The sequence below is a fragment of the Falco peregrinus genome, chromosome 10 (genome assembly GCF_023634155.1).
Source record: "Falco peregrinus isolate bFalPer1 chromosome 10, bFalPer1.pri, whole genome shotgun sequence".
NCBI classification, from domain to species: Eukaryota; Metazoa; Chordata; class Aves; order Falconiformes; family Falconidae; genus Falco; species Falco peregrinus.
This window is the reverse complement of record NC_073730.1, coordinates 7953952-7962310: the sequence shown is the minus strand read 5'-3', so window position 1 is coordinate 7962310 and position 8359 is coordinate 7953952. Positions and strand designations below refer to the sequence as shown.

The 8359-nt window shown below is 50.8% G+C and overlaps 1 long non-coding RNA gene across 1 annotated transcript; it reads right to left on the bottom strand.

Annotated features, from left to right (window-relative positions):
- Positions 1 to 3955: 3955 nt before the first annotated feature.
- On the bottom strand, positions 3956 to 7120 carry LOC129785272 (uncharacterized). The gene is made up of 3 exons (XR_008749058.1): positions 6931 to 7120; positions 5894 to 6051; positions 3956 to 4583 (listed from the first exon to the last, which is right to left on the bottom strand). It is a non-coding gene; the product is annotated as an uncharacterized LOC129785272 (long non-coding RNA).
- Between the last annotated feature and the right edge of the window lie 1239 nt (positions 7121 to 8359).

Below are 8359 nucleotides of genomic sequence, written 5' to 3'. Positions count from 1 at the left end.
CCTCCTGAGTTGGACAGAAGATCCAGCTAACCCAGCACCTTGTGTCCAAGAGCCACTAAATCTGTGCTCCTGCTCCTGGGCATGCCTGCACCCCATGGTGCTGGGTAGAGGGATTTGCTCTTCTGGCCAGGAGCATGTTCAGGAGCAGCAGCAGCACCAAGCTCTCGCCCAGGTCCCCATCCGTGGTGCAGCACTTCCAGGCAAGCTAAAGCTCGTACTACTCTGCTGACATTTCCAACAGCAGAGCCCAGGCAGCGCTGAATGCTTTGGGAAAAAACCCAAACATCTCCCAGGCTCCAGCGGAAAAGGCGGCACTGGTACCCAGCATGCCAGAGATTAAGCAATTTACTGAGTCAATTGTCTTTTTTCCAAGGACAAACATGTGTGATAGAAGATCTCCAGATCTGCTGGCACGCTGCGAGCTCTGGGCCATCAGCCCTTTCACTGTCTCAATTCATCTGTCAATAAACCACCATGCCCATTAAGGCTGGAGAAATGGAAAGGGATGTTCGTGGTCCACCCAGCAAGGATTAAATGCTATGTTGCACAAATGATGGTTACTCAAGGTTTCTCAGCAGAGGTACCGAAATTCCTGACCACGACTCCCGCTGCCCTCCTAAGCGAAGCAGGAGTGCTAGTAAACAGCAGGGACGTTATTTGGTACCAGAAAGCCCTTACAAGAGGCAATGTGACCACGAAAGAATCTCATCGCTTCATGAAATATCTGGGTGGGAAAACCACACGATGCCAAAACAAAGAGCAAACTCCCTCCAACGCATGGGGAAGACACGAGGTGTCTGCTTGCTGGAGGTCAAACAGTGATGTTCAGCTTTGTCCCCAGACTTTCACAGCCTGTCTAGACTTGTCTCAGCCTTGGACATCACTTTGGCAGCCAAGCTCAGCTCACCAGCTTTGCCCAGGGTGTGTCCCAGTGCTGGTGGCCCCAGGATTGTCACTGTCACCTCCTCTGATCCTGTGCATTTGGTAACAGCCAGCAGGTGAAGTCAAGAAGAAGAGTAACTGCTTTCCAACCCAACTGGTATCTTGTCAGGCTTTGGTGGAAAAGCTGCAGGGGAAGGTGGGAGGATGAAAGGGACCTTGTCTCTGTGCAGGACAGTCCCCAGGCAGCACCTCCTCCCAGGCTGGCCCCTTAACCTGCAGCACGAGCTGCCACCGGGTGACGCTGAGGATAAACCTTGGGGTGGTTCAAAGGGAGAACTGGCGTTTTTAAGGGGAAGGAACATCTAGGGTTGGCATATATGAAGAAATACTTTTGGAAGGACACAAACCCCCTCTGGGATTAAATTATCCCCTAATAGCAGCCCAGAATGGATTTGGCAAAAGGAGCAGTAGAGGGATAAATTACCCAATTCTGGGATCGTTTGGTTTTGTTAGACCTTTTTTAAAAAACAAAAAACAAAACCCAACTTCCTCCAGGACACACCCCTGGGACCTGCAGGAGAGAAGACACAGCAGCAGGAATAACTCAGACCTGAGCCTCACCATCGATGCCATCATTTCCCGTAGCCACCTTTGTAGACCTTTGCAGACACCTCTGCCCAGTGTCCGTAATTAAAGCAAAGTGCAAATTGGAAGCCAGACCTCAGTCAGGCCCTGGGAAGGGGGTCTTGCTTCCTCAACGGCTCAAAGCAAATGTTTGTTATGGCAGAGGAGCAAGGCAAGAGAAACTCAGGACAATGTTTGCTTTTGTCTGTAACCTAAATCCCAAGCTCTGCCCTTTCCCCTGCCAAGTGCCTAGGAGAAAAAAAATGGGAGCGGATTTTTTTTTTTTTTGAGTGCATAGCAAAATGGCTAATTTAAAACAATTATGCAACAGCTAATTAAAATCATCTCTGCGTCCTAGAAAGGCGACTGGCCAGGTACTCAGCATGAAGCATTTGGCTTTATGGAGCAGCATCTTGTTAAAGCCCTTCATCCCGTGGCGGTGGCGGCTGGACCCATCCTGCGTGTGCCTGCGGAGAGCAGGGCAGCTGATGGCCTTCCTTCCCGGCGTCAGTGAGTGAGTCCTCCCTCTCCTCCTGCCCAGCTCGGCACCACGACGTACCTGAGGCACCGGCTGTGCTTTATGAAGTCTAAAATTTTCAACTGGTTGTGTCTTTCCATGCAAACTCATTAGACACTATTTACACCCGCTGCAGCTGTGCAGAGAGAGGTTTTGAACTCTGGCATTCTACAGTAGGCTTTGTTTCTCATTTACATTTGCATATTAAAGTGTTTGCCTGAAATAGGCTATTGAAATTAATTCAGGATTAATTGGTGTCTTTATCTCATTAGGACAATCTAATTTAAGGATGATGAAATTGTTTAGCCTCCCGTTTGCATAATTAGATTGCTTTGAATTGCTGTCATTATTGTGCTCTTTAGCATCATCTGTAGGCCTCAAACAGACAAGAGTTTCAACCTCATAAAGACCAATCATGTGTTACAGCAGAGAGCTGTTAACCCCTTTTAACCCAAACTCCCTCCAACGCACCGCCGCACAATGGAGCGGATGCTCTGCGGCACGGCGGGGACGCGGAGGTCCCCACACCCCGTGTAACAGGGCATCCCCTCCTTCCCTGACACACTCACAGCAGCGAGGTGCAGCCCCAGGAGCTGCTGGCAGGCAGCCCCGTTTCTCCTGGCCTTCCTCCTGTGGGAAGGGCAGCTGCTTTCCCAGAGGGTGGTGGAACCTCTCACGGTCAGGTGGGGCCATGGGCTGCTACTCCCGGGAGGCTGAGCAGGGCCACAGGCACTTGCTCTCCCTCTCACATCACTGGAAAGGGCTGACGGGAGCATGTCCAAGGACTGCCTGATCCCACTCCTCCTGCATGACCTTGGGAAGATCCCTTAGGCTTGCGACTAAGACATCTGGGCTTCCCCTCTGCTGGAGCCGGGGGTGCAAGGGATGCTCGTGGCCACGGGTACCATGGTGTTTCATCCCCTCCAAGGACTTACCAAGCTCCATCTCTTTCTTCTCCAGTCTGGAGGCTGTTTCTGAACCTCCATCTAAGGAGCATTCTCTGAAGATGTTCTGGCCAACACGTAGCCCTTGGATTTGGTACCAGCATGCTCCTTCTGCTTCAAATACTTCTTCTCTCCCCTCTGTGCTTGCCTGGATGCTAAAAGAAGAGAGGAGACCTGCCCATCCCTGTGCAATGGGAGCATACATAAGAGGAAATACCACCAGTGCCTAAGTGGGAAGAGCAAAGGAAAAGAGGAGTAAGCTGTAAGGCCAGATCTCCATGTTGGATCATCTTTAAGCCTAGACTCACCCTGTGATGTAGGCACTGGCCTGATGCTGTGAAGGAGCAGGTGGAGCCATGCCAATCCCATGCAAGGCTCAGCTGTGCACCCAGGGCAAGCAGGGGCCACCAGCAGCGGAAGGAGACCACATTGAGAAAGCATTCCCAGGATGGTTGTACCTGGGGACAGCGATCAGGGTGTGGATCCCCTGACACTTAGTGCGTGCCCCAAAACATCACCCAGTGAGCACACGCCAAGGGGCACGAGAACATGGGTTGCAATGGTAGTGTGTGCAGAGGATGCTGGTGGAAAGCTGCAGCTGTCCTCAGGACCCTTGCAGCCCACAAGGGACACATTCCCCGCCAGCAGCCCCTCACCTGCTTTGCAGTGCGACCTTCCCCAGCCCCAGCTCCCTGCCCACCCAGGGACTCGGGCTTCTCAGAGCCATGGGGACACAAGGGCTGGAGCCACTTGGAAGCAGGCATCCCAAGTCAAGGCTGGCTCCTGGCAGAGGGAACCGGTTCAGTATCCTCAGCTAAGACCTCACTTCCCCGTGGGTCTCTCCATTAAAAAACAGCCTGTTCAGCCAAACAAATGATCCAAAACATGCATCTCAGAAGCGTTTTTACACGATAAAGCATCATACAGCATTGTAACCAGCTTCCTTGCTAGTAACGAGGACCATGGCCTTGTGCATTCCCCCCCCTGTACCGGCCCAAACTATCTTTCCAGATGGCCGCCAGAAGCCAATAGCCACCAAAGTGCCTGAATCTAGCCCTGGAGATGCTCCCCGGGCACCGAGAGCAGGAAGGGGGTCGAGATGGCAGTTCCGTGGTTGCTCCTGGGGATGCTCTCCGTCTGTCCTGGCCCAGCTCGAGGCGAGAGACCTGCTTCTCATTAGCGGGCGGCTGACTCCGGAGGTGGGGGCTGCGCCAGGCAGGCTGCTTCGCCAGTCGCTTCACGTATCCTAACATCTGGTTGTGTCTCATCACAGTGCAAATTTATGACCCTGGAAACAACATGTTGATGATGCACTGGGAAGAGGAGCTGGAGCTGTAATCCCATGTCCGGAGCAGGGACGAGGGGAATCATCACCCGAGTACTTTGGCAGGGAAGAAGAGGTGAGGAAGGGCAGACCTGCCCTTTCCTGCATGATGGGGGTGACCCGCAGGGGGGAGGGACACACATGGAGCTCCCAGTGATGCAGCACAGCAATGTTTTTAACACTAGATCTCTCTCTCCTCTGGGAAAGAAAATGCAAATTCAGCAACGGCCAACTTTGCACAACTTCATCTCGATGAATTGCCAACTTCCAAACCATCCAACAAACGGGAAACCTTCAAGAAAATAAATGAAAGATTTCATTTGAATGCTTTGAAAAGGAACATTTCCATTTGCAGTGACTGGCCAGTTACACTTTCCATTTTATGGTTAAAATTATACAGACATTTTAAATGATGTGAAATGGAAATGACAGATTGCGTTTTGGGTCCTCTAAAGGGAGTTTTGTTTGCCTAGGATAAGTAAATGTTTCATTATTTTTTCTAGAGATCAACTGTATCAGTTGAACCAGAACAGAGCAGGACTTGGGAAGTCTTGTTTGCAGGTTCACACCAAAGATGTTTTAAGTTTTCAGTTTAACCCAAACAAGTGTTTTTAGTTATGTTGCTTTGTTGGAGCTGCAGTGGAAAAGAAGGAAGGAAATCCAGCCCTTACCATCACAGTTAGGCAAGCAAAAAAGAAAAAGGAAAGAAAAAAATCGTAAGATTCAGTGTGAGAGAAAAGTCTTAGGGTGGAAGAATTATGCAAGGCTTGCCTGAAGCTTTCAGTTCTGCAGACTTTTTCAGACTCTTGGTGCTGTTAGCAAGCCCTTTAATATATTGAAGCGGACAATCCTCGTATGATGCCACATACACATATGTATCTGCATAGGCGTGCCTAGCCCAAGGTGGAATGGGGAACAGGAGAAGACACGGTCACCAAAAGTTAGGCTGCTATCCGAGAGAGGTGGGGTGAAGTTTCTTCCCTTGGCTGTCCAACAGCTCCACAGCATGGGTGCCAGCTGGGAAGCAATGAGCAGGAGAGGAGCAGCCAAGGGCCACGCTGGACCACAGACAAAGGAGATTCAAACTGGTGCAAAAAAGGCCTCCGAAAAGGCTCCTCAGACAAGATGAAGCACAACTGGAGCAAGCCTGGAGGAGAGAGGTAAGGACATCTAGAGGTCTGGGAAATACAACAGGTACGGAGGGGAGACACAACACAAACATGCCTTTGAATACGCCGAGGGCTCTTCTTCATGTTGTCAGTGGTGGATGCGTGAGAAGTCACAGCCCAAACAACCTCCAGGAAAGCTGAGCTGAGACCTCAGCAAAAGCTGCAGGTGATGGGCACCATCAGGCAGCATGCAGCAGCCTGGGCACACAGCCTGGAGCATCCACAAGCACAGCAGACACCCCGGCAACAGCAACAATATACCTACCATGACCTTCCAGCATTGCCTATTCGTCAACCCAGGTGGCTTTACGGTGGACACACAGGTCCTGGGTAGAGAAAACTGAGTGGAGCAGCCCAGCTCTGGATGAGCCTGCAGCCCACGGTATGGACAGCTGTGGAAAGCACTGGCACACTCACCAGCAGCCTGGCTTACCTTCAGCCAGGTACTCTGGCAGAGAGGTCTTAAGCAAGAACATTGAAATCATTAGCAAACGGATCTCCCTCTGTTCCTTCCAGAGCTGGAGGGAGATCTCCAGAGATTGGCTTTTCTTCCCCTGCTTTAGTCTTGCCGCTGCTGAGCATTGTCAGGTCCTGCAAGGACAGAAGCAAACAACGGGTCTGAAATACAAGAAAGACTCAGAATCAGGGTGGATTTGCAGTAATACATTATATTATTATCACTACAACATCATGCAGCCTCCCCTGGAAGCCCCCCCAGACTTGCTATTTTTTCCACTCAGAAGTAATAGTGAGACCAGTTGCACCCTGTTTCAGTAAAGAGGGTGTTAGGAAGATATCTGCTGAAGGCAACAGAGATGAACCTTCCCCAGAGGCCAAAACTGGTTAAGCTGCCCAGAGGCAGAAGGGCACCGACCCAAGCTGGCTGCAAGCGGAGGAGCTGCAACCCTTACCACCGGCTGCTGGGACAGCAGGGGCTGTCTAGTAGCAGGGATGACCCCTGCATCAAAAGGACAAACATGCCTCTGTCATCTGCTGGAGCACTGCAATCATGACAGCAACAGCAGAAAGCGCAGCGTTTCCCAGAAGTCATGCAAAGTGTGCGGGAGCCTTTGGCCAAAGACCTGCAAGAGTTTTTAAATACTCTTTGGTGGAGATGCAAAATGCCGTCTGGGAAACTTAAGCCCATTAAGGGATAGTATGAAGTAGCCAGCTTTCAGCTGCAGGTCAGGTTGTTACCAGTAGTAAACATCTGCAACCAGTAGCCACAAACAAAAATGTGGGGCTGTGAGGAAGAGCCCACGCAGGGATTTTGGTGTGTGGCTCACCACCCAGCAATGGTCCTACAGAAACCCCAGCCATGGAGGAGGACCTCCCTGCAGCCCAGCTCCAGGGGCTGCTGGGTGAGGAGCACAATGCCGTGCATTTGGAGGGACCACGACGCCCCTTGGCTCAGCCAGAGCCTGCCTGAGGGGGTTAGCAGGGGCCAGATGCAGATTTACAGCTACCCACCCTCTGTCAAGCCCATGTGCTACAGCCTGTGTGGTTCAGCTCTTCTTCCCAGGAGGACTTTGTTAGCACAGTCCAACAACAGATCTTTATGTTTGCGTGTAGGATGTCTTCAAGGGGTGGAGGAGAAGGAAAGAAAAAGAGAAGAACCCCAGCATTACAATATTTGTGGTTAACTAAAACATTTTCTTCAGTCTTGAGAGTCTGAAAGAAAAATGCAAAGAACACAAACCTTTCAAACCAAAAAGTCTTTGCAAATTAGAAAAATCAGACCATCCCCTTGAGCAATGTTAATGCAAAAACTTAGGACTGTTTCTGAATTCACACAAACATGCACATATATATACTTACACATATATGCATTCACCAATACATACGAGACTGCACGCTGCTCTTACCCCATGGGAAGGTACCCAGTGAAATCCATCCAAATGAGAAGTCCTGGGTCCTCCCAGCCCACACTGGGGAAATGTGCTCCCACCCTCTGCTCGGGTCTCATCAGTGGAAGAGAAGGGGTCTGGAAATGGCAGTCCTGGCCGCAACAGGGTGATTTATATCACCAGCCAGAGCGGAGGGCAACCAAACCCCAGCCTGGGACCCCCAGGCTCACTCCTGCCAGAATAAGGAGGTCCCCGGCTGGGAGCTGCATCTATCCTCCCGGCTCAGAGATGTGCCCGTGGCCCACAAACCCATCAGTCCTTTCCCAGCCACACCAGCAGCCAGGCACGTGCCCCCAGGAGTGTCCCCAGCCCCTCACAGCTGCCAGGGTTAGGGGGTGAGCATGCCGAGCTGCGGCTCCGGCGTTTGGTCAACGACTCCTGACCCATGTAGGTTATCGGTCTCATAAGCACCCAGCCTTGGTTTCCAAGTGCCAATCAGGCCTCTCCTTTGATCAGCGTTGTAATCAGATACAGCACTCCAGCATGGATTATTAAGTTTTAACAGTTGACACATCATTTCTGATACCATAATCTGGCAGCACTTTACAATAAGTGACAGGTCCTCACTAATTCCTTTTGTATTCACTGTAGCAACGTTAATCATGAGTGATGAACTTTGCGTATTCATATGGATGTAATAGGCAGTTCCCAAGGACTGAGACTGTAATTTAGCTTTAACCTAATGGGCACTGATTGTAACAATAAGTAATTATGTCAGCTAAATGCAGTGTTGATGGCAATTGATGACAGCAGCGAAAGCCACGACACCATTTTGGAACTAAGCTTAGAATAGTCATTTGTAAAGCCGTAACGGCCAAGACGAGGAACAATGTGTCCTCTCCTGTGTATCCTATCATCCAGCTACCTTCAGCCTGGTGAGGACAGTCCCAGCTGTGACAAACACGCTGTCAGCTCCCTGTTTTACTGGCTGGCAGATAACTTCAGGGTAGCCAAAAATCCAGCCTCCTAGATGGATGGGACCTGTGGTGCCT